The sequence below is a fragment of the Plecotus auritus genome (genome assembly GCF_963455305.1).
Source record: "Plecotus auritus genome assembly, chromosome: X".
Classification (NCBI taxonomy): Eukaryota; Metazoa; Chordata; class Mammalia; order Chiroptera; family Vespertilionidae; genus Plecotus; species Plecotus auritus.
This window is the reverse complement of record NC_137784.1, coordinates 25,417,134-25,444,870: the sequence shown is the minus strand read 5'-3', so window position 1 is coordinate 25,444,870 and position 27,737 is coordinate 25,417,134. Positions and strand designations below refer to the sequence as shown.

Genomic DNA, 27,737 nt, shown 5'->3' with positions numbered 1-27,737 from the left:
CAGGCAGACAGAGGCAGTTGGGGGTGAGATCAGGCTGGCAGGGGAGAGCCGTTGGGGGCGAGATCAGGCTGTCAGGGGAGGGCAGTTAGGGGTGATCAGGCAGGCAGGCAGAGGGGTTAGGGGCGATCAGGCAGGCAGGCAGGTGAGTGGTTAGGAGCCAGTGGTCCCAGATTGTGAGAGAGATGTCCAATTGCCATTTTAGGCCCAATCCCACAGGATGTCCTGCAGTTGGACATTCCCTGAGGGGTCCCTGATTGGAGAGGGTGCAGGCTGGGCTAAGGGAACCCTCCCCCCATGCACAAATTTTGTGCACCAGGCCACTAGTCTATGTATATAAAAGGCTAGTATGGAAAGTGTCCTCATGGGAGTTTGACCGGGTGACTGGCAATTCTATTGCTCACTATGACATGCACTGACCACCAGGGGGCAGCACAGAATGAAGGAAGGCCCTGGCCGGCAGCTGGAAGGCCCCAATCTGCCCTGATCGCTGGCCAGGCCTAGGGACCCTACCTGTGCATGAATTTCGTGCACTGAGCCTCTAGTATAGTATAAGCTGCAATGGTACAAGTTCTTTTATTTACAACATGCCTTTTCTATATATATTGCAAAGTCTCAATTATTTAACTACTTTTCTCTATTCAAACCTTCACAAAACACCTATGTGTACAACATCATCACATTTTTACCATCATGTAGTCCTATGCTCTTGTACCATCAGCCTACTTACAAAGGTATAGTATTCTATGCTGTTTTCATTATCCTACAATCAAAGACACAACTTATTAAAGTTGGGAAACTGAAGTTTCAATCTTTAAAAAAAAATGTTATTCAATTAAAATTATCACTAAGAACAAGAAGTTATGCCCTTAGAACTGGGAAAAGAATTTAACATGACTACAATGTCCACATATCTAGGATGACTATGTTCATGCTATTATTAGAAGAGACCAATACTCTCTTATGGTGCTGGGCAGTGGCAGTGAGATGATTTTGCCCAACTCTAGGCTAAGGTAAGTGTTCTGAGCCCAGTTAAGGTAGGCCAGGCTAAGCTATGATGTTTAGTATTTTGGGGGAGGAAAATGTTTTCTCTACACTTCTAGGTTCTTCTGGCTGACCTAATAATCAAATTGGCATGAGATAGAGTAGCAGAAAAAAAAACAAATTAAAATTTAGTAACATGTATACCTCATGTATACATGGTAGAGACCCAGGAAAATTGTCTAACCCCCAAAATGGCTGAAGCCACCACCTTCATCAAAAGACAAAAGAAGATATTGGGGATGCAGAGTTCATTATGGGAGGTTACTATGAAAAGCACAGTAAACCAGGGTAATACTGTTAGGAAGTTTTAAGTTTATGTCTTTAAGGCAGGCCTGATACAAAGAGGAAAATACCCTTACAGATTGAGATTTCCCTTACAAATGTAAAAGTCCTTCACAAAGGATTTTCAGAACTTTCCCCATATCTGTGGTTTCTTAAAATTAAGCAGGCCAAAATAATATTTCCAGAGGCATAATTTGGGGTGACAAACTCTGCTCCCCATCAACAGTGTAAGTGTATTAAATGTATTTTTGATTTATGATATTTTCAATTTATATGGATTATCAGGACATAATCTCATCATAAGTTGAGGAGCATCTGCATTCCTTTTTGTTTTTTACAGCCATTGCAATAAAATGATCATGTTTCCCTTCTTGACATGTTTATTAATGTTTGTGTGCATGATTTTATCTATATGGCATGACATTTTTGAGACCAAACAATATACAGGTAGATGTAGACCAGAAAGAAATGTTTAGTTGTATCTTACTGGTCACCTTCCAGTCTCTGACTGAGATCTTTAATTAGCACAGAATATGAGTCTATAAATGTATTGATGTAACCTAAGGTGAAACTATAAAAAACTGCCTATGCAGTAAAATAAATGAAAAAGATGTGCATGGAGTTATAGGGCCAAAGTTTAGGTTAAAAGTTTTATAAAGAAGACTGCCAAAATGAAGCAAAGGTAATTGAGTCATAGTACCATTATTCCTATTATGATGTATATGTTCAAGACTCTCTGACTCTTGGTCTGTGGGAAAGGCCCCTAGAATGGAAGGAAGATCAAAACAATCTGAAAATCATAAATGTGTTTTCTAAATGAAGGGCCTTTTACATCTAATCAGAAAATAAATCCAAAAGAGTCTGTTTCTCAGTCTCTTTACCATTCTGAAAATGGTCTGTTTTGTTAGTATTTAAGAGGAAACTGTAATTGAATGCAATGTGGATTGGAGTATAGTATTTTGAAGAAGATAATAGCACAAGAAAGAAAATAGAACTAATTGTTGCTTGCTAGCAATAGACATGTGGCCTATCATACTGTTTCAATAAAATAACCAGGGAAGCTAATGTCATGCCCTTGTTCTGGCAACATTATTTCCAGCCCTTAGCTAAAGCTGCTATAAGAGGGCAAAACTGATTCAGCTATTCAGTGAAACAGTGCTCATTAAAACCAACTATGTGCCAGAAAAAAAAAGAAAGATATATGAATTGGTTATGTTGTCTCCTTAGAGAGAGAATTCCAATTCTGAAAAGCACATGGCCTTGACAAACTATTAACTTTGATGTGACCTGACTAATCAACCAAACACACAACAGAACTGGGAATGGATCTGGTTATCTGATGCCAAATTGCCTAGATTCAAATCATGTGCCTTCTACCTTATGTCCTACATACTTTCAGGCCAGTCATATACCTCCTTCTCTGTACCTCAGTTTACTCATCTGAGAAAAATACTATGAACCTCCCCTGGCTGGGTAGCTCAGTTGGTTAGCACGCCCCCAAAGGCCAAGGTTGTGGGTTTGATCCCTGGACAGGTTACATACAAGAAGCAACCAATGAATGTACAAATAAGAGGAACAACAAATCAATGTTTCTCTCTCTCTCTCTCTCTCTCTCTCTCTCTCTCTCTCTCTCTCTCTCTCTCTCTCTCTCTCCTCTCTCTCAAATCAATAAAATAAAGTATGAACCTTGTAGGATTGTTTTGAAGATTAAATGAATAAATGACTTTGAACTGTATCTGGCATATTACTGTAAGTTATTACTTCAATAATACTCTCTCCCTTTCTACTTAAAAATTAAATTTTATTAAATGAATGTATTTGTAATGGCATATTAAGAGTACTGTACAGTTTATTAATTGTGCTGCCTTTTAACATAGTAAAAACAAATGTACCCATTTCCCCTTCCAAAAGAAAACTCCTTTATAATTGGTTTTAAAAAGCTTTGTAAATTTATATCTAAGAAAGTTTATCTTAAATCACAGGTTTGTAATAATGTAGATTGCAGTCATAATAATGTAAATTCTGGTTTAAAAGAGTTTTTCTAAGTAACATAAGCTAAGAGATTGTGGCAATAAATGAACCAATGAGATTCTTCTCTTTTTGGAAATAAACCACCTCCAGGCTGAATTCATATATTACAAACTAAAAAAAAAAAGAAGTAGGAAATGCCTTTTGCAGCCCTGTCCTTAATAAATGTTAATTGAATGCATGGATGTTTTCCTTAAAAGGCTATAATCTGCCCTGGCTGATGTGTTCAGTGGTTAGAGCATTGGCCCACACGCCAAAGGGTCTTGAGTTCAATTCCTGGTAAAGGGTATGTACCTGGGTTGCAGGTTCAATCCCCAGACTCAGTCAGAGTGCGTGAGGGAGGCAACCAATCCATGTGTCTCTTTCACATTGATGTTTCTCTCTTCCCCTCCCTTACCTTCCTCCCTTCCACTCTCTCTAAAAATCAATGGAAATAATGTCCTTGGGTGAGGATTAACAACAACAAAACTATAATCTTATAATTTCACTTGAGATTATTTGAGGAGTCAAAATATACTTTTTTCCTCAGAAGATGAGATTGCTAGATAGTTACAGATACAATAAATTGAAGGATCCCCTTCCAGGTAATTGACAGTTCTAAAGTAGATCAAACAGTGGGAGAAATTTGTGTTAGGATACTAACTTCTAAGTTACAATTAAATTGGCAGGAGTCCATGCACTGCCTGGAGACCCAGAGATTTTCAATACAAATAAGGTTTTTCTGAGAACTTAAAGGAAATAAAATTTGCAATAGTGATTGATATGCACTGAGTTTACTAGAGAAAGTATTTCCCTTTATTCTTGCCCTTTGATTTTCTGGAACCTCTCCTATATAATTGTATTTTTATTTATCTTACTAGAGGCCCAGTGCACGAAATTCATGCATGGGGGGGTGTGTCCCTCAGCCCAGCCTGCACCCTCTCCAATCTGGGGACCCCTCGAGGGATGTCCGACTGCCCACCAGGATCGGGCCTAAATGGGCAGTCGGACATCCCTCTCACAATCCAGGACTGCTGGCTCCCAACTGCTCGCCTGCCTGCCTTCCTGATTGCCCCTAACCGCTTCTGCCTGCCAACCTGATCACCCCCTAACCACTCCCTGACAGCCTGATCACCCCCTAACTGCTCCCCTTCCAGCCTGTTTTCCCCTAACTGCCCTCCCCTGCAGGCCTGGTCACCCCTAACTGCCCTCCCCTGCAGGCTTGGTAGCTCTCAATTGCTCTCCCCTGCAGGCCTGGGTCCCCCCCCCCAACTGCCCTCCCCTGCAGGCCCAGTCACCCCTAACTGCCCTTCCCTGCAGGCCTCGTCCCCACCAACTGCTCTCCCCTACAGGCCTGGGTCCCTCCCAACTGCCTTTCCCTGCAGGCCTGGTCACCCCCAACTTCCCTCCTCTGCTGGCTTGGTCACCCCTAACTGCCCTCCCCTGCAGGTTTGATCGCCCCCAACTGCCCTCCCTTGCAGGCCTGGTCCCTCCCAACTGCCCTCCCCTGCTGCCCTGATCGCCCACAACTGCCCTCCCTTGCAGGCCTGGTCCCTCCCAACTGCCCTCCCCTGCTGGCCATCTTGTGGTGGCCATCTTGTGTCCACATGGGGGCAGGATCTTTGACCACATGGGGGCAGCCATCTTGTGTGTTGGAGTGATGGTCAATCTGCATATTACTCTTTTATTAGATAGGATAGAGGCCTGGTGCATGGGTGGGGGCCAGCTGGTTTGCCCTGAAGGGTGTCCCGGATTAGGATGGGGGTTCCCTTGGGGTGTGGGGCGGCCTGGGCGAGGGGCCTGTGGTGGTTTGCAGGCCGGCCACGCCCCCTGGTGACCCAAGCAGAGGCCCTGGGATCTGGGGTTTATTTATCTTCTACAATTGAAATTTTGTAGCCTGGAGCAGAGCCAAGCCTTCTGCTTGCTCTGTGGTGGCAGCCATTTCTATTGGGACTTATGTATCTTCTATAATTGAAACTTTGTAGCCTTAAGCGAGGCCTGGGCCAGCCAGGGTGTGTGGAAAGCTTGGCTTCCTCCATCACTGGGGGCAACCCTAGCCTCCTGCTCTTTCCAGCTCTGTGGCTGCCACCATTTCTGTTTGGATTTATGTATCTTCTATCATTGAAACTTTGTATCCTTGGGTGGAGGCCTAGGCCAGCAAGGGCAGGCGGAAAGCTTGGCTTCCTCCATTGCTGGGGAAACCCAAGCCTCCCTCCTGCTCTCTGTGGCCATAGCCATCTTGGTTGGGTTTATTTGCATATTCGATGCTGATTGGCTGGTGGGCGTGGCTTGTGGGAGTGGCTTGTGGGTGTAGCAGAGTGATGGTTAATTTGCATATTACTCTTTTATTAGATAGGATATCTTGCAAACTTTGTTACTGAAGTATAATATAAATCATAAAAGTGCATAAACCATAAATATAGACAACCACCACTTAGAAAGAAATAGAACTAGAAAATTAAGCCCCACTGCGGTGGCTCAGTGGTTGAGTATTGACCATGTACCAGAAGCTCACAGTTTGATTCCTGGTCAGGGCACATGTCCAGGTTGTGGGGTCGATCCCCAGTGGGGGGTGTACAGGAGGCAGCCAATCAATGAGTCTCTCTTATCATTGATGTTTCTATCTCTCTATTCCTCTCCCTTCTTCTCCAAGATCAATAAAAATATATGAAAAAAATAGAAAATTAATATATTTGATTTTTATGGCAATCTCTTTCTTCTTACACTAAAAATCTAAATTTCTTGCCCTAACCTGTGTGGCCCAATTGGTTGAGCATCATCCTGCGCACGGAAAGGTGGCTGGTTTGATTCCCCGTCAGCGCAGGTGCCCAGGTTGCAGGCTCAATCCCCTGTCAGGGAGCATGCAGGAGGCAGTCAATTGATGATTTTCTTTCACATCAATGTTTCTCTCTCTCTGTGTTTCTCTAAAAAAATCAATAACATATTTTTAAAAATCTAAGTTCCCCATGACATTAATGTAATTACATATTTGATTTATCCTAGAATATCTTGGTTCCAAGATAACAGTTCCTGAAATATTTTTATAAAACCATTGGTAATTAGAGATTAGGAATGATTTCTGCATTTATTTTACTATTACATGTTTATAGATATTGGCTACCCACTCTGATGATCAGGCTGCTCTCAACTACCTGTCTGAAAACAGCGTTTCTCTACAGCTGTGTGTTTCTTATCTCATATGGAGTCTCTGTGCCATTGGAGGTTATGTCTGCCATATTCTTTTCTTCTGTGGCAAATCAGTATTCTTTTAAAACTGCTCTTCCTAGTCTTGGTTGCTGATTTGGATATTTCCTTTGTTCTTAATTTTAGCCTGTGCTTTCATTTCTTTCCTCCTCTGTTCCTAGACCCTTAAATCACAGTATCTTCCAGGGTTACAGATGAAAGAATCTTGAGACTATTACAATAGGTGATAATCTTCTTTTGGGCCTAGTGGCTAATAGAGCTGGCTCTGGGATCAAACAAACCCAGGCTTATATGTACAGACTTGACCATGAACTAATCCTCGCTTTCCTATCTACCTATGTCAAAAGTTTTCAATACATGTTAGCCATTGTCATATTCCATCTACTATATAAATGCTCCACAGAGATGTTGACTTTTTCTACTGTGTTTGATGCTGTTTATCAAGGACCTGGCATATATTAGGCACTTAAATATTTGCTTAATGAGACAAGATAAAATTTAATAGGGAAAATATAATTTCCTAAATTAGCATTCCCTTCTTTTGACCCCCAAGTAATAAATATATGTTGGGGGAATTATGGCACATTGGTTCAAAAAATGAAAGATGGGAGTTTACAGTGATCTCACATAATGATATAGTGCAAAAAAGAATGAAAGAAATATAATATGGTAACAGAAATGATGGCCAACACCCTTTGACACTAAAAGTACAACAAAAATATGTTGATTATTATAAAAAATAAATAAATAAAAGTATGTTTATCAGATCAAATCTGTGCTATTGCATTCTGGGAAACATAATTAACATGAGATGTTGAAAAACTGGAGCCTGTCTAGAAAGCAATTGATGATTTTAGCATGTATTAGGTGTCTTTAAATATTCAAAGAGCTATTTGGTGGAAAAGGGATGGAGTATATTATTATTAAGGTAAATAGTAAAAAAAAAAACAAAAACAAAAACAAAGGGGGCATCTGTAATACCTTCAAAGATAATTTTTTTTTAAAAAAGGTAAGTAGAAAGGAAAGGTAGACAGTTACCCAATTAAAACAACAATAAAAGCCCAGATGGCATGGTTAAGCATCAACCATGAACCAGAAGGTCATAGTTCTATTCTCAGTCAGGGCACATGTCCAGGCTCGATTCCCAGTGGGGGATGTACAGGAGGCAGCCGATCAATGAGTCTCTCTCATCATTGATGTTTCTGTCTCTCTCTCCCTCTCCTGTCCTCTCTGAAATCAATTTAAAAAAATAAATATATAATTTAAAAAACACAACTCCATAGTAACAGTTAAATATGGCCCAATATAGAAAAGCTTAATTTGGAAGCAGTGAGTTCTTTTTCACTGGGGTGTGAGAGGCTTAACATCTATTTAAGGAATGCTATGTAGAGATTTGGTCCACATATTAGGAATTGGAGAATACTAGGGCTTTTTACAGTATTCCCATTTGAGTCTTAGGATGTCCTATGAGTGTTTCAGGGACCATATCTTAGGGAAGGATGGAGCCTGAATGCCTCCCCCACCCCACATCATTTCTTTAGCTGAATAGTTCACTCTTCATGTTGGGCTACTGTGACACAGTCCAGTCCATTTGAAGAAGCAATTTCCTTTCAATCCTGAGACCCTTAATTCCTCTGTACTTCTCAAAGGTCCTTGAAACAATGTTATTGGTATTTTTTATGCTGGTTGAATGGGTGTGGATGGAGGGATCCTGTTGCACAGAATACGATTTACTATCATGAGTCTACAAAGACTTTAAACTCCAGAAATATTTTATTAGTATATTTCCTTACATATTAAGATTATATTAAGCTTTGTCCACTTCTAGCATGTTGGCACAGTCGAGTTAGCAAATACAAAGTGAAAAAGTGATGATAAATGGGTAGTCAGGCTAACATGTCTTAGTATACAGCAATCAGTAAGAAGTAGATGGGACAGTCTGAGTAAGGCATTGACAAGAGTAGCTGCAGCCAACTGGTGCTGCATCTGTTAACTTGGAAGGGACTTAATGTAGGGGAACTGTCTTTCCATATTCTTGTCAAAAAAATATGTTTTATTACATCCATGTTAACTTCTCCTTGGCCATAAATTCGACTGACAGCTACTTCCTATTTTCCACACTTGCTTTTTTCTCATAACAACATATTGTCTTTGAAAATTCCATCTAATTTGATAATCTGGACTAGTCCAGCAAGGCTATATAAAATTGTTTTTCTTAAATTTTGTCCCAGTTCATTGGGTTTAATGATCTATAGTTGATTTGCTTTTGTTTTTGATTTTTTGTTTTCTCAAGCTCTTTGTGAGTGTCTAGCACTGTCCTCCTTAATGTTCTGAACTATTTAAAATCCCTTATCTTTACAATGCTAGTAAATTCTAGTTATATACACCAATGAAAATATTTTATATCTAACAGATATTAAATATCTATTAATTTTTTTAGAGTCCTGCACTTTCACCACAATTGTAGAGATGGACAAAACCTCTCAACACTATACTAGATATATGTGACTTGCTTGGTAATTCTTTGCTGAATGAACACAAAATACAGAAATGAATGGTTTTGCCTTTTATACATATTTTATGTCTTTTATAATGCTCATTTCACATTATGTATAGTTCACTTATGTCCATTTTAGTAGTAGAAAACATAATTTCATCTTTTGCACATAGAAATGACCTTTTAGTCAGAAACAGTGTTTCACACGTTAAGATAAACTTGAATTTGGCAGCCTCACTAATGTAATAATGTGAACTTTCAAAATTATTACAAAGCTTATCAATCTGAACTTTAACATAAGGCCAAAAAGAAATAGCATTCACTCTTTACTTGATGTGAGAGCTAGAATTTATAGCCTACCAAGTAGGTGAATTCACTTATAAAACTTTATTTTTAGCCAGACCGGTGTGGCTCAGTGGTTGAGTGATGACCTATGAACCAGGAGTTCACAATTTGATTTCTGGTCAGGGCACATGCCAGGGTTACAGGCTCAATCCCCAGTGTGGGGCATGCAGGAGGCAGCCGATCAATGATTCTCTCTCATCATTGATGTTTCTATCTCTGTCTCCCTTTCCCTTCCTCTCTGAAATCAATAAAAATATATTTCTTAAAATGTTATTTTTAAACTCAAACTTCTAAATTTTGGGAAATGGGTGAATAATAGATTTCCAATATATGTAGTATGAAGCAGTGGAAAAATGTATTATGGGCTGTGAAAGATATTCCAACCTCCCATGAGACTGAGACTTTTTGAATCAATGTGTGATAAAATTGATCTGAACTTTATCTCAGATGCTAGAAATATGTGGCGGCCTGTGATTGCTCTGAAGTGAGCTAAAGAAGCAGAACAAATGCTCATTCAGAAGTGGTTGGAGAGTTACTCTTTCTTTATTTAGGGAAAAGACAATGATTGAGGATCCAGACTGAGAAAACACCCCATCAACAGTAAAGTGGTTCGGGAAAATGTTTTATCATAACACATCTTGAAGTTTCTACTTAAGGCTATTCAACATGAATATTTGAAAAGAGGAGATGTCAAATATAAAGGTGCAAGAGGCCCCCAGGGTTTAGTATCTTTATTTGCATTAAGGTTTCTCATAAATAATTCTACTTGGGGATATAGGCTTAAAAGGCAACTGCTTAGACTTCTGGTATATATGTAATAAATGTGACTCCTTTTTAATATCAAAGTTCCCCTTAGGATAGTAAGTGTATTTATTTTAAAGAATTATAAAAATAAAATGTATAAAATATTCTAGGTGCCTCAGATCATTGCAAATTAATCATCAAGTCTCTCTTAGTTCTTCTTGGATTATATGCATAACTAGGGGCCCGGTGCACAAAATTCGTGTACTGGGGGTGGGAGGTCCCTCAGACCAACCTGCCCCCTCTCACATACTGGGAGCCCTCAGGGGATGTCCTACTGACGGCTTGATGTCCTTTGTGGGAGGCGACCGGGCTGATCAGGGGAAGGCACCAGCCCCATCACCCCGCTGCTGCAGCCACTGCCAGTCACCACAGCCACCAAGGTGTTTTCATCAACACGGACTCCAGTCCCTTCACCATGAAAAAATGACAACTTTCTTTAGGCATTTTCAAGATGTGTCTTTCATAGGATATGACATTTTTTTTTTTATCCTCACCTTCCATTGACTTTTAGAGAATGTGGAAGAGAAAGGGAAAGACAGAGAGAAACATCAAAGTGAGAGGAACACTTTGATTGGTTGCCTCCTGCATGAGCCCTGACCTGGGCCCCGACCAGGGAGGAGCCTGTAACCTAGGTACATGCCCTTGATCAGAATTGAACCCAAACCCTGCGGTCAGCAGGCCGAGGTATTATCCACTGAGCCAAACCGGCTAGGGCAGGATATGACATTTCTTAGCCCTCCAGCAGCGGACCTGTTTTTTTCTCCAGAATTGTGGTGGAAAAACCCTAGATCACCTTTTTGGATTCTTATTACCCAAGTTGCTAAGAATATTACCAGTGGCATACAGGAAGCTTAGCCAATGAGCAGTCAGAAAAGGTGTTTCCTCTGTAGTACACACCAATTGCCGGCTGGGCCCTGCCCAGGTCTAAAGCCTCTGGCCGAAGCTTCAGGCCTGGGCAGGAGACCCCCAGCTCCCTCTGATCGCCAGCTCCGCCCCTGCCCCCTCAGCTCTGATCGCAGGCTTGGCCCTGCCCAAGAGCCCCCTGGCTCAGGCCCTTCCCAGGCTGCTCAGGGCCCATGCAGGGCTTATCTCAGAGTGAACTGGGTGCCAGGATGTTCCCAAGACCCAGGCGCTGGGCGCCTATGTATGCAAATTAACCACCATCTTTGTTGGGTTAATTTACATACTCACTCTGATTGGCTATGGGCATAGCTGAGGTACGGTCAATTTACATGTTTGTCTATTATTAGGTAAGATGCCTTGGGAGAGAATACAGTGTGTTTCAGAGAATGAGGGTGCCAGGAGGGGGTGAAGTGGTGGGAAAGTTTTCAGAAAGGAGCAACCCATGGGAAGAATTTTTCTACTGTCAAGTAATTTACTGAAGCAAAGCTGATTTTCAATCAGTTTAAGGTGATGGAAGATGTCAGAATTCCTGGGTTTTTGTATTCAATAGCCCACTTTACCTGCTGGAGAACACTCTAGGAATAACAAGTGAACCATAGGGAGAGTGACATTCAAGTACACTTGTTTTCTTCAATATTGATATTTTTCTCTTAAAATTATATGTCTGGAAAAGCTTGTTCACAGACCCAGTCTTTTAGGGTCAGAAAAGTGAAATAATGCTGTCAAATATGAAGTTAGATTTCCTCGCCAAGATTTCAGGAGCTCCTGGGCTGGAGCTATGTGGTCTGGTTATCTACCCCTTTTATATGGTCAGAACAAAGGTGAGGTATATTCACAATCCTCACAGTGGTCTTATCCCAGGGCCTGTCAGCTGAATATTGCTAGCAATATCGGAAATCTTTTGCACAAAAGGACTGAGCCTCTATGGACCAATGATGTTCTCAGTTTATGGGGTGTGTGATGATTTTCTAAAGTGGAAAATAGTTAGGATGGGAGCCTGATAATCCCAGAAGGTAACTTTTGGAAGTTCAATAAGCCAAGTAACATCTGCAAATTGGACCGAATTCAGTGGATAACAGCAAACTCGATTGTCCTTGTATTCCCAGGACCTAGTTTATAATGCGCGGTTCATAAGAAACTCTATAAATGATCACTGAATGATGAATAAATAAAAAAGTGCACAGATGAATATGTTCCTGGGAGTTCAAGATACTTTTATGTCCATGCATCCTACATAGCTGTCTGCTGTTCTTCTGAATTCATAAAAAAGTGTTTATGTGTTTGTTTGTTTTCTGTAACATCTGATCTTAGGAAACTAGAACAGATAAGTCTAATGAATAGAAAGTACAGTGAATGAAAATTCAGAAGACGAAAGTCAAATCATTTAAACATTCTAAGTTCTCATCTGCAAAGGGGGCTGATAATACTTGCTTTCTCTACTGGTGTTCCCATAGTGTGCTGTTGAGATATACATCACCACACAACATATGACCATACTGAACACAGTCTCTATTGTCTTCCTCCCCCTGCACAGTACAAACATGGTGATCTCGCTAAACATCCAGACTAGTACAATAGATAAGCACATTATTCTGGTTTGAATTTAATCTTTGTTACTTACTAGCTCCATAATGGTTACTTCATCACTCATCTGTAAAATGGTGTTAATATAATACTTATTTCTGTGAGAATTAAATAGCTACTACAATCCAAGTACCTAGAACAGTGTTTGGCTTGTCAATGCTCAATGTATCCCAGCTGTTGTAGTTGCCAGTTGCAAGCTCAATCCCCAGTAGGGGGCATGCAGGAGGCAGCCAATCAATGATTTTCTCTTATCATTCACTAGTGTCCCAATGCATGGATTTGTGCACATTGAAAGGAAATTAATTAGAAGAAATATTTTAATATCACTATTCACCCTTTCTATATAATAGAAGTGTCAACCAAATTCACAATTGACAATGACAGATGGAAACACATGAGTGTGATTGGTGCCACTGAGAGCTTTATTTGTATCATGCATGCATGAATCAACTTAGCCTTTTATAGATATAGAATAAACTTGCTTAATTAGAGCTGCTTTCTGATTTAGCTAAACTTTTTCCAAGTCAGTGAAGCACCCCAACTTCTCTTTCAGGTAATTGTCAGCAACACAGCAGTAAATATCAACGCGAAGCACATTATTATTGTAGATCACACAGGGAGAACAATGGGTAAAATATTTAACTGCAGCAGTGTTTGACTATATTCTGTGCAGTGAGAAACCCTGAAGTCATTTTCAAGGTCCACCATTTATTACTTCTTTTCAGTCAGGTCAAGTTCTAAGCTTTCTAAATCTCCGTTTTCTGGCTAATGAAAAGAAAATGGTATTCTACCAAGTCTCCTATCTACCTACTCCAGGACTTCTGTGAGGATTAAATGAGATGAGGCACAGGAAAACGCTTCACAGACATTTGGTTAAAGTGTGAAATGTTTGCACCTGGCTATAAAGTAAGTCATGTTTCTGGGCTGAAGAAACTCCAAGGAGCGTAGTCGCTAGGGAGAGGAAGCCGGGCATTGCTACGTGACGTCATTACCCAGCACCCACAGCGATGGTTTCTGGGTTGAGCTGGGCTGTGGGCTGCATTTTGTGCCATGGGGTCTTGGCAGTGTTGTCTGGGATTTGGTGGGGTGTCGCTCCTGGGTGGTGGTGGGGCCTGTGTGCCACCTGGGGGAAGCCAAGTGTCAGTTTCTCAGCACCAGGTCTGTGGTGCTGTTTATTTTTAAATGGCCAGTGAGCGTCATGGAAGCTCCTGCATTGAGCGTCTGCCCCCTGGTGGTCAGTGAACATCATAGCTACCAGTAGGATGGATGGACACTTAGCCTCTTATATATATAGATTTACATATTTGTTCCTATACCTTACTTACACCCATGGATGATCATCACTGTTTGCAAAATGAAATCTAACTTTACTGGTTTCTTGAAATCTATCCCATTTTTATAGTTTTAGCTTCAGCCTCCACACTTCCTGACTGTACATCTTTGATTCTGTAATTCCTCCTATGGAACACCCACCCTATTTTATACCTCTTTACCTTTGCAGAGGCTCTTTATCCCACCGAGAATGTCTTCCTGTTGCCCTGACAAACTCCTGGGATTCCTTAAGACTACCAAGTGTATGGTCAGTCTTCACATTAAGGAAATGTGGGAAGGCTGGCTTTCTAAGCACTGGGAGTGATTTCTGTATGACAGTCCATGGCAAGCCAATGCCATAGCTTCTGCCATCAATCACATCTACCTTAGTAGATGCTCCTAGGGCCATTTGACAAGTTGACCTCCTTGTTGCATACAGTGCTAACTAAGCCTTTCTTTCAGAGGCATATTCAACAAGAGTGGGTTTTGCTGTCAAATTAGCTGTTATGCTGACCTTTTGTAGAAAATCTGTCCAGAAATTAGTGGGAAATAATACAAATTCATCTGACTCTGTTAAGAATAAATTGTAGTCATCAGTGTTTTTTTAGAAAATGCTTCTTGTCTGACCACTATGCTATTACCTGTAACAAATACAAAATAAAATAAAATGTTCTAAAAAACTGTCTTTGAGAGAGAGTTGGGAGACAATGACACAGTGATTCCACAATAGGGGGATGAAACCCTCTTCAAACTTTAGAAACAAAAAGCAACAGCTTTGCTAATTTTTACATGCATTATTAAGGAAAGAACAAAGATCCTTGGGTAGTTCACTGTTTTCCTGTAATTCTCATATTGAAGCAAACTTGGGTACTGCATATTTTCAGTGGGAATCACAAACATCTGTCTGTCTATCTGCCAACTGTGCATGTGTGTGTATGTGTGTATGTGTATGAGTGCATGTGTGTGTGCTTAAATTAAGGATTTAAATGAAACAATGATGGGACAATCACAAATTCAAAATTATTGTTTTACTTCATGTATACTTTATGTGTATGTTCCACAGTAAGGAAATAAATGGATGCATTTTAAGTTCCATTTAGTTTTATTTAGTTTATTAATTCAAGCCACTATATAAACATTTGATATTTAAACCAAAACATTTCCTTAAAAATAGTTTGTTAATGTATACACAGAAAGTTATGATTTGATGAAAAAGGCACATTTTAAAAAAATATTTCTTTATTAAGTTTAGAGAGGAAGGGAAAGGGAGAGAGAGAGAGAGAGAAACATCAATGATGACAGAGAATCATTGATTGGCTGACTCCTACTCACTCCTTACTGGGGATTGAGCTCACAACCTGGGCATGTGCCCTAATGGAATATCAAACGGTGACTTCCTGGTTCATAGGTCAATGCTCAACTACTGAGTAATTCACTGGCTGGGCTAAAAAAGCACATTTTTAATTTGTTAAATGTGGTAAGACTTTTTATTAGAAAACGTATACATGAGCAATTGCAGATCTGGCCTTCAGCCTAACTCAAGAATAAAAAAGCTAATAAGTGAAGTCATATTTCAAAATGATGACATTTTGAGCAACTTCCCTGAATTTTAATTTTGTCACTTCTAAAATTAAGATAATCTTAACTAGTCACCAAGGTTGTTTTGTTCCATGATGTTATGTTAAAGGGCTTTGGAAAATGTAAAATGTTGCATATATATTATTGTTGTGCTTAACTTTGTTGCAAACACATTTTGGGAAAAATAGTAAAGTGTTAGATAGCACAGCCCCAAAGTTCTCATCCCTTGTCAATCATGTATTATAGTTTTACTTTGATTCAGTTATTGAAATATTTTTGCCTCACTTGCTTCTTCAATAAAAGATTCCACTTAGCCTTCCTTAGAATCTAGGGATATGGAATTGCCAAGTACTCTCTTTATCTACTGAAATGTTCACTGCCATTGCATTTAATAGAAGTAACCCAGATATAATTGAGCAGGTAGAAAGAAAAAGAGGATGAACATGTAGAAATAACCTACTATATTTCAGATGTCATGCTTACTTAATTGGATGATCCAAGCTAAATCTCTTCTATAATGCTCAGGTGAAAGAAATGTCAGTTGTCTTTATTTTTCTTTTCTTTTTTTTTTAAATATATATTTTATTGATATTTCACAGAGAGGAAGGGAGAGGGATAGAGAGCTAGAAACATCGATGAGAGAGAAACATCCATCAGCTGCCTCCTGCACACCTCCCACTGGGGATGTGCCCGCAACCAAGGTACATGCCCTTGACCGGAATCGAACCCGGGACCCTTCAGTCTGCAGGCCGACGCTCTATCCACTGAGCCAAACCGGTTTCGGCTGTCTTTATTTTTCTAAATAAAATTGATTATGCTGCTAACGCACCACTTACCAGGGCAGACAAAAATACAGGCTGTTATGTTGTTAACTGTCCAATCCCTTCTCTGGAGTTTCCCAAGAATCTAGTGGGCCTGTACTATAGCATCCGGAGAACAGAGAGAGGACTATAGCCTTTAATTCAACATTGTCTAAGCAATTTGATTCACTCAGTGAGAAAGCCACTTCCTCCTTCTCAACTAAATGAGAATAGAGAGATACTTTCCCATTGGCTATTCCCAAGCACAAGAGGGCTATTAATTATCAATACATTCTCTCACTATTTCACTCTCTGTCATTTTTAGTGGGGTTCCATGGTTTACTTAAAGTGACAACTATAATAGAAACATTTCTGACACAGCTATGAGTAGAACAATAACTAACTACTTGAGTGCCTTTGTGCAACCAGGTTTAGGATACAGTTTCATAACTGGTAAATTGAGGGAGACAAATTACATTGTACATTTTCTTGGTTCTGATACACCTGAAACAGCTTAGGAATCTGTTTTTAGTCTAAAACAACTTCCTGGAGAGGCTGATTTTCCTTTCCCCCTCCCCACATGTCTTTATACATTTCTTGCTCCTCCTCCTTGACTGAGTACCTGCAGCAGAGGCCTGGGCAAAATGTTATAGTGTTGAAATTACAGTGTTTCAGTAGTTTACATTATCTTAATTTTCTCATTTCCCAAGGCATTTTGAAATGTTATGATAACATGAAAAATGTATGGCTTTCCCCAATGAAAAGCTAATTAAGAATTGCATTTATTCTTTGATGTACAGCTTCAAAACTGAATTATTACTAGGCGCGGTTTTTGTTTTTTTCCTTAGGTAGGTGGTTAAATACTGCTAAATTTGATCACCTTTGGCTAATTAGACCATTCTTTGGCAACCTAGGAACAAACTGGTTTCATTTTTATTATTGTTTAATTTCTGATTCAGTGAAAAATTAAGTACAATTTGGGTTACTGTTATTAAGAAGGAAACTGGCTTCAAATGATGTCATAAAACTACTTTTAAAATAGAGATGTCTATTTTTATGGGGAAAAAGTAAGGAGAAAAAAATGACTTCACTTATTAGCTTTTTTATTCTTGAGTTAGGCTGAAGGCCAGATCTGTAATTGCTCATGTATACGTTTTCTAAAATTTGCTCAAGGAAATCTGGGTGAATTTTCCAAAAGGCAACTAAAGGTTCACAATTGAAAAATTATTCTCCTTCATGAGTATTGGTGAGTATAATGGTTTCCCTCATGTGGGATATGCTGAACAATGTATTGAGAGCTGCAGCTCCAGGCTAAATAAAAATTATGTTTTTCAAAGATACTGGGGATTAGCTTATTTACCAATTTGTAACTAATTTGTAAAAGTAGCTACATTTGCAAAATCTATAAACCCTACATTTTAAACTTAGTAACTTCCTTTCCTGCATATTCTAACAAGTCCAGTGGTCCTCTACCTTTGCTGCTAATTGGAATTTCATGAGAGCCTTTAAAACTTAAAGATGCCTGTGTCCCTCCTCAGAAGATCCTGATTTAATTGGATTGGGAGGAAACCTGGTCATTGAAATTTTTTAAAGTTTCCCAAGTATTTGTAATGTGCAGGAAAGGTTGCAAAACCAGTGAATTTGCAAACAACATACCATTTTCTAACAAACCCCAGTAAATTCAAAGAATATTTAGATCGAAGAATAAGCAAAAACAAAGACAAAAAAACCCACAATGTCAACAAAGTAGGCACTTTGTAAGTATGTGTTTGTAATAACACATCACTGAACATGATTGAAAAATTTAATATGACAATTTCAAAATGCCCAGAAGAATTAATTATAATAAAGTCAGCAAGTCATTTAAAAAAATAGAAAAGTGAATTAGTAGATCATATGACATAATCTTTAGATAATATAGGAAAGTGACATTCAATTTATATGGTAAACATACATTGCCTTTGTAACATGAAGAAAAAGTAGTGTTATTTTAAAAGTTATTTTAAAAAGTGCGCTATTTAGCCCTGGCTAGCAGTTGTTAGAGCACCAGCCCACTCACTAGAGATTCTGAGGTTCGATTCCCAGTCAAAGACATGTATTTGGGTTGCAGGTTCGATCCCTGGCCCCAGTCCGGGTGTGTGTGGGAGGCAACCAATTGATGTGTCTCTCTCACATCAGTGTTTCTCTCTCTCTCCCCTGCTCCGTTCCACCCTCCCTCCCTTCCACTCTCTCTAAAAATCAATGGAAACAGAATATCCTTGAGTGAGGATTAACTAAATAAATTAAATTAAATTGAAAGTGGGCTATTTAGAAATTAATGAAATAAGAAAACCACACATTAAAACTTCTGGAATAAGAATAAAGCTGTAACCAAAGAAAAATTTATAGCCTTAAAAGCTTTTATATTTGAGATAAAAGGGAAAATAATAACCTAAAACATTTGAATTTATCAGAAATAAAAAAGCAGTAGTAGAAATATCTTCAAAAATATTTTAAGACAATGCTTTCAAATATCCAAGTATGAGTTATCATTCATTTAAAAAGTTCCAAACCACAATAGTTTTTAAACTTCTATATGCATATTCTAAAGTTTGCATTGCCTTGATTGTGAAATTTGAAAAAAATAGCACAGAGATTGAAAACTATACACCAATATCAAGAATATAAGTGTTAATATCCTAAAAAAATAAAGTAAATAATACCAAAGACAAAACTACCATTCTTAAATTGGATTTAGTTCAGGAAATAGATTGCTTAATTTAAGAGAATCTATTTATATCCTTCATTGTGTTATAGGAGAAATTCATGGATGACTTGTCTCCATTGCTAGTGGGAGTGTGGGTCTTGGGGTACCACTGGAATAAGCATTCCCGGAGGGCCCCAGGGGAAAATGAGATGTGGTAGAAAGCTTTATTTGTGTAAATGACATCCCTCGGTTTGCAAAATCCCATTTCCCTTAATCCAGTCCTGGAAAAAGTGCAGCTGGGGACTCTGTAGAGATAAAAGCAAAGGCAGTGTGCAGAATTTCCATTCCATGTGGAGCTGGGTCCAGTGTAGCAAGAGTCCCAAGAGAGCAAGAGTACCAAGAGGGCAAGAGAGGGAACTTCTTTGTTTAGGAGTTAAAATATCGGAAATCTTCCAGAGCTTGCACTGGCTATGCCTCCTCTGGCCAATGACCTGTTCCCAGGTGTGACTGGCAAGCGCATACCTTCCCTATGTCACCAAGACTTTACTGGGCATGTGTCTATTTGGCCTTGCCTTTGTTTCTTTCCTGTTAATTAGTAACTGGGATATTTACAATGGTATTAATTGTACATAAAAAACAGAAGAAAAATATATATTTCTACAAATTATGAGAAGATTTATAATCTGTCCCTGATTTAAGAATAGAAACAAAAAAATTAACAATGTAAGAATAGAGGATAATTGATATAAATGTTAATATCCTATAAAATAAAGTAAATAACACCAAGAGACAACACGACAAACAATTTCTATCAAAAACAATAGCAAACTCCATAATCAATTTTGAAATATTGGTAGTATCTTCATTAAAACCAGAAACACCACTAGAATGCCTATTAAATGATCTTTCTTAGTACAATAATTGATATTCTAGCCAATGAACTATGCCAAATAAAAGAAATGAGAAGTATAAGTACTGGGGAAAATCAAGTTATTTATATTGGGTGTTATTGTCCACTTGGACCTACATGAATCAACACTGACAACTATATAGTCATATAACTATTTAAGAAAAAAACCTAGAAATTATTAGATATTAATTAAATGCTAGCTTACCTGCATGCTCGTAACTATTTAAATGATCTATTAGAAATCAAAGCTCTCATTTTCCACAGTAGAGTTTCAAAATGTAAAATTATTATGAATGTATTTAGCATGATACTTGAAGATATACAAAACTTTACTGAAAAACATAAAAGGATATTTGAATACATGGACAGATATATGCAATATTAATGAGAAGATTAATATTTTGGACATATAATTTCTCCCCAAATTAACCTAAAATATAATAGAAAAATACCAAAATTAAATTGAGAAAGGGGCTGGTAGGGTTTTGGATGTGACAAAAATTACTGTTAAGTTCATCTGACAGCAAGATAGATGAGACTTCATTGGAAAATGTTGAAAAACGTAAATGCAAAATATCATTTGCCCTTCTCAATGTTAAAATGTAAAATAAAAATCCCACTAAAAAACATACAAACAGCATAACACACTGAGAAAGTCCCAAAATACTATACTCAAGTATATATAATAAAAAAATGACATCTCAAATCAGTGGGTAAAGATATATTATCAAAGAAGTGGTTGTAGTAATCATATAAAAAGTCAGAATTCTGCTTTACCTAATGCAGTAGATTAAATTTCAGCTAGATAAAATATTCAAATATATTAACCTTAAGAATCCCAAAGAACAGAGGAACAGTAAGTAAATATTTCTACAATGGGATGATGGAAAATACTTATGTAGAAGTGACAACAAAATCAGAAAGCAAATGGAAAATACACAAAGATTTTTCTTTTACAGATAGATTTCTTTAAAATCTGTACATACAAAAACCCAAGAAACTGAAATTGAATCTTACAAATCAATTAAGGAAAGAAAATGTACTGCCTGTTTTAAAAAAATATATAGAGGAAAGAGTTGATATAAAATCCAGAGGCATGTGAGAAAATGTTCAACCTTACTTATACCCAAATAAATGAAAATAAAAATAACATCTTTTTTTTTTAATCTTGTACACTGATAAGAGACTGAATTGGTATATTTCAGGGGAGCATTTTTGTAACATCCATCAGAATCTTGAACAGTGTGCATCCACTTGACTGAGCAATTGTATTTCTAGAGAATCATCCAAAGGAATACTTAAGTCTATGTGCAAAGATTGAATTGTACAAATATTTGTTTGTTATTTTTATAATGAAAAATTAAAGTCACACAATAACCATCAGTAGAAGACTTTTTAAAAAAATTATTGCACATCTGTAAAGGAGGTAAATTTAAAATAAAGTTTTAGAAACAATTTCATTGATATTAAAGGTATTCCAACCATACTAGTAAAAGCGGAAAAAAACACTATAATATGTAGTATGCATATGTATAATGTTATAGTATGATCTCATTTATATGAGTATATATCAACATCTGGGAAATAGATTTATATATAATTTTAATTTTCTCATTTTTGTTTATCAGGATGAATATTAATAAGTGTAAAACTGTTTGAAGCAATGTTTTTAACTTTAATTCAATATTATCTACAGATATGTTAACCTAAAAATAAAAGGCCAAAGTCAGAGGCAACAAGGGTTTATTTGAGGTCCAAAATAATAGCTATTTTGGGAAGCACTGATTCAGGCAGAAATCCAAATAGTGTTCTGATTAGGAGGTGAAGGCAGAAGTATTTATGAGAAAGGGAAGGGGGACAATTACATGAATAGAAAGAAGGAATTTCTATGGGTGCACATAAGCTAACATAGTGATGCTAATTCTAAAGAATGTCTTCAATTTTCAGTCCAGTAGTCAGAATATCTGCTTTCCTGTTAGCTTTGCAAAGAGTTGTTTGGGATACAATGTTCCTTTAGGCTCAGTCCAAAGGTTATTTTGCTCGGTTATAATATTCCAAAGTTTTGAGAGTAAGATAACAGGGCAGTTCCTTTGGGATGCAGCTTCCACTCCATAAATTCTCTTATTTAAATACTAGAGGCCCGGTGCACGAAATTTGTACACGGGTAGGGTCCCTAGGCCTGGCTGGTGATCAGGGCTGGCCTTCTCCCAGGTGCCCACTGCTGGCTGGGACCTTCCTTCATTCTGCGCTGCCCCCTGGTGGTCACTGCACATCATAGCGAGTGGCCAAACTCCTGGTTGGTCAAACTCCTGAGGGGACAATTTGCATATTAGTCTTTTATTATATAGGATACTGTGTCCCTCTCCGACTTGTCACTCCTCAGAGGCAGATACTTTGAGTTATTTTACTTTTTTAATACTTACCTTTTTCAAATCTTTAATAACATTTTAATATCGCTAACCTTTGGTTTTATCTCTTTTTTTCATTATCTATGGTCTTTCTCCTATGAGAGATGAAAAAAATAACTCATTTTCATCATACTCCACATATTTCTATCAATTACTTTCTCATTTTAAATGTAATCCATAAATCTTTATTTTCTTTCAACAGTATCTTTAAATTCCTCAAATGGTAAATAGAGATTTTAATGGCCTTATATGTTTCTTCACTTCTATTGACTTTCTTCTTCCAATTCTATAAACTCTATTGATTAATTTTATATCGAGTTGCTTTTCTTCTTTGTTCTCTATGATTAAATCTCTTGTGTTTTGTCAAAGAGTCATTATAAAAATTGAAAACATAAACAGCGTGCACATTATTATGGTACCATTCATATAGTTTATTGTAGAGCCAACTATGTTGGGCTTACTTTTCCTTTCCTACAGTTTCAATGACTGGTTACCTTCCAGCTCTTATGGATTCTCTTTTCTTTGCTCCACTAATCTCTCAAATTCAAAAACAATACAGATGTTTCTAAGTCTTCTGTGCCTTGATCTCCCAAATCTCTTCTCTCTTTCCCTCTTCTCTCATCTTTATTTATCTTTCTGCAGCTTGTGCACTCCCACATACACACCTCTGAGGAGGTAGGAGAAAAGAGAGATCCTATTAAATGGACAAAAAAAAGGGGAAGTTCTTTGGGAATACTCAAACTTTAATATTGTCTTATCTCATCATATTTCTTTTGGAAGAATTTTTTGTTTTGTAGTTTTGGTTTAGGGTATTGATTAATTTTTAACCATCTTATTTTTTTATTTTTTTATTTTTTTTAAATTTAATAAATCTTTATTGTTCAGATTATTACAATTGTTCCTCTTTTTCCCCCATAGCTCCCCTCCACCCGATTCCCACCTCACCCTCTGCCCTTACCCCCCCCCACTGTCCTCATCCATAGGTGTACAATTTTTGACCAGTCTCTTCCCGCACCCCCCACACCCCTCTCCCCCCGAGAATTGTCAGTCCACTCCCTTTCTATGCCCCTGATTCTATTATATTCACCAGTTTATTCTGTTCATCATATTTTTTTATTCACTTGATTTTTAGATTCACTTGGTGATAGATATGTATTTGTTGTTCATAATTTTTATCTTTACCTTTTTCTTCTTCTTCCTCTTCTTAAAGAATACCTTTCAGCATTTCATATAATACTGGTTTGGTGGTGATGAACTCCTTTATCTTTTTCTTATCTGTGAAGCTCTTTATCTGCCCTTCCATTCTGAATGATAGCTTTGCTGGGTAGAGTAATCTTGGTTGCAGGTTCTTGCTATTCATCACTTTGAATATTTCTTGCCACTCCCATCTGGCCTGCATAGTTTCTGTTGAGAAATCAGCTGACAGTCATATGGGTGCTCCCTTGTAGGTAACTAACTGTTTTTCTCTTGCTGCTTTTAATATTCTCTCTTTGTCTTTTGCTCTTGGCATTTTAATTATGATGTGTCTTGGTGTGGTCCTCTTTGGATTCCTTTTGTTTGGGGTTCTGTGCACTTCCTGGACTTGTAAGTCTATTTCTTTCACCAGGTGGGGGAAGTTTTTGGTCATTATTTCTTCAAATATGTTTTCAGTATCTTGCTCTCTCTCTTCTTCTGGCACCCCCATAATTCAGATGTTGGTACGCTTGAAGTTGTCCCAGAGGCTCCTTACACTATCTTCATATTTTTTTATTCTTTTTTCTTTTTGCTTTTCCAGTTAAGTGTTTTTTGCTTCTTTGTATTTCAAATCTTTGACTTGATTCTTGCAATCCTCTAGTCTGCTGTTAGATCTCTGTATAATATGTTTTATTTCAGTCAGTGTATGCTTAATTTCTAGTTGGTCCTTTTTCATATCCTCGAGGGTTTCGCTAAATTTATCGGCCTTTTCTAGAAAATTCTTGAAAAACCTTATAACTGTGGTTTTAAACTCTATATCCAGTCGTTTGCTTTCCTCCATTTCTTTCATTTGTGATCTGTTTCTTTGTCTCCGCATTTTGGCTGCTTCCCTGAGTTGATAGAGTGGCTTTGTGTGGTAGGTGTCCTATAGGGCCCAGTGGCTCAGCCTCCACAGTTACCTGAGGTGGACGCTCTTGGTGCACCCCTTTGTGGGCTGTGTGCACAGTCTTGTTGTAGTTAAGCCTTGATTGTTGTTGGTATCACTGGGAGGGATTGACCTCCAGGCCAATTGGCTGTGAGGATCAGCTGTGTCTATTCTGGGAGAACTTCTGTGCTGGAGACACCCTTATGGGAGAAGATTTGCAAAAGCCTCTGTGCTCAGCTTGAATTGGGCAGGATCTCAGGGCAGAGCAGACAGCATTGGTTTCCCGTCAGCCCTGCCCTAATAGGCCCCTGTTTCTCACTGTCCCGTGGTAATCGCTGCAAGCACCTCTGAGAGAAAGCCGCCCTCAAGTTCCGCCCGCTGCCATACAGTCTAGTTTCTCCCCGAATGAGTCTGGGTCCCCAGAGTCTCGCCCGGAACTGGAGTTCAGCACAGTCGGGAGCTTTTGTCTCCCTCCTGCTTGAGAAAGCCAGCCGCACACTCAGTTGCCCGCCCTCTCCGGGTGAACGCCTCGGTACCTCTGCCTCCTGCAGCTCCTCTGAGTCTCAGTGTGCTTTTTTCTTTCCTTCTAGTTGTAGAATCTCTACTCAGCCAGCCTTCCTGTGGTTCTGGATGATGTCCGTTTTGTCTTTTAGTTGTAGTTTTGAAATTGTTGTGCAAGGCAGCAGTTTAGGTGTTTACCTATGCTGCCATCTTGGTTTTAACCATCTTATTTTAAAAATGGTGAAGACTTTGTTTTTTAGAGCAGTTTTAGTTTCACAGCAAAATTAAGGGGAAGATACAGAGAGTTCCCATATATCTCCTGCCACTATGCATGCATAAACTCTTCTGTTTTCAACATCTCCCACCAGAGTGGTACATTTCTTATAACTGATGAATCTACATTGACACGTCATAATTACTCAAAGTCCATAGTCTACATTAGGGTTCATTCTTATTATTATATAGTCTGTAGGTTTGGGTAAATGTATAAGGAAGTGTATCTATCATTATAGTATTATACAGTGTTTTCACTGCCCAAAAAATTCTCTGTGCTGTGCCTATTTATCCTTCCCCCCCGCCACACACCTCAAACTCTGACATTTTTACTGTCTCTATAGTTTTGCCTTTTCCAGAATGTCATATAGTTAGAATCATACAGTATGCAGCTTTTTCAGGTTGGCTTTTTAGTAATATGCATTTAAGCTTCCTCCATGTTGTTTCATGGCTTGATATTTCCTTTATTTTCAGTGCTGAATAATGTGTCATAGTCCGGAAGTACCTGACTTTATCCTTTCACCTACTGAAGGACACCTTGGTTGCTTCCAAAAATTTGCAATTATAAATAAAGGTGCTATAAACACCCTCGTGTAGGTTTTTGTGTAGCCATAAGTGTTCAACTCCTTTGGGTAAATACCAAGGAGCATGACTGCTGGGTCACATTGTAAGAGTATGTTTCATTGTATAAGAAGCCTCCAACCGTCTTCCCAAAGCAGCTGTACCATTTTGCATTTCCACCAGCAATGAATAGAATTCCTGTTGCTCCATGTCCTCACCAGCATTTGCTTTTGTCAGTGTTCCAGATTTTGAAACGCCCAACCTTTAATAATGTCTTATTGCATCATATTCCTTTGGCGTGATTTTTTGTTGTTTTGTAGTTTGTTTGTTTTTTGTTTTTTCTTTTTTTTCTGGTGTGTTGCAGAGTAGGGAAGAAGAAAGGGGTCACACACCTTGTTGTTAATCTGGAGTCTAAGGAGAAATATTGGAAGGATGTTTATAAACAGATAAATTTATAATGTTGAACTTAATGTATCAACTATATGGTGCCTAATGTAGACTCTTTGCTGTTACTGCCAAATTCTCAGTAAACGTCTACCACAGTATAAAAGACTGACTAAGAAAAATATATAGTTAGTAGCCAATTATTTTATGTGTATACAAGAGAAACCAATAATAGATCATTTCCGTCTAACACAGACAACTACAGAATTTATGTCAGAGAAAGAGGAGAGAGAAGAAAAATCACAGACCATTGGAAATGCTAAGGCTTATTTTCTTTTCCTTAGGAAAGGTGCTTATCAGAGTTGGCAGCAAGCAACAAGGCCAGTGTCAATGTCTACTAACCAAAGATTACCAGGATACACCTATTAGTCACCACCCCCCCACACACACACACAAGCATACACCCAAAACAAAGAAACCTCATAGCTTCATTTAGCTTGCTGCACCAAGTAAGAATTCACTCTATGGGAGCCATGGGGCATTTCTGTAAAAGAGGGTGAGGATGGGTGTGGTTATTAAAGGATTTAGGCAGTTGTTGAGGGATTCTAAAGAGGGTTTTTGGAAGCAGAAGTAAGTTCTGAATTGCATGTTGCAACAGGCAGAGGCAATATTGTATTGGGTATTTTAACTTTTTAAGAGGTGGGAGGGTTGCCCAGCCTGCGTTGCCCAATGGTTGAGCATAGACCTATGAACAAGGAGGCCACAGTTCGATTCCCAGTCAGGGCGCATGTCCAGGTTGTGGGCTCAATCCCTAGTAGGGGGCGTGCAGGAGGCAGCTGATCAATGATTCTCTCTCATCGTTGCTATTTCTATCCCTCTCTCCCTCTCCCTTCCTCTCTGAAATCAATAAAAAAATATTTTTTAAAAAAGAGGTGGAAGGGTTAAGAAGAGGCTAGGATTGTCATTGGTAGAGGAACTAAACTAAGTTTTTTTAGTCAAGAGAGGGGATGGACTTTTTAATGGTTTTCTTTGTTGAGACCTGGTCTTATCTCTGCCTAGTTCCAGACGTAGTCAGGGTGGCCTCCTCTGGACATTATTTCTCATGAATGCTATTTATGTTTGGTTGGGAACAACACAGTCTAGCTGCCTGCAAGGCTGTTTTTCACATTATCAGTCCCTCCTTTGGGCCAAGGTAAGATAAGATCAGTTTAAAGAACTTTGATCCGTGAGGTCCAGGTCTGCACAAGAGAATTCTGCCCTTGAACAGCTGGATCCGTCATCAAGGGAATAATTTTGGTTGTTCAAGTTTGCATGGGGAGATAGTGGCAGTTTACTCAGATGTGTTTGGGACAAGCTGTTCCTGCTTTGTGTCTGTTAGTGTCCTTTGATGGTGCTTACATTTCAGTTATGCATTTTCCCTGTTCCAGTTTTCTTAACAGCTGCCAATGTGTGGTCTTAGCTTCAGCCCCCTCCAAGTATAGATCCCGAGGCGAGGCGACAGCTTGTGTAGTTCACTGTAGAAAGTTTTTCCTTTTAGCAAAGGCGGTTCAACTGCCCCAG

At 38.6% G+C, this 27,737-nt stretch overlaps 1 protein-coding gene across 1 annotated transcript in view; it reads left to right on the top strand.

Moving 5' to 3' along the window:
- Window positions 1-27,737, top strand: part of DMD (dystrophin) — a 2,407,712-nt gene that overhangs the window by 276,467 nt on the left and 2,103,508 nt on the right.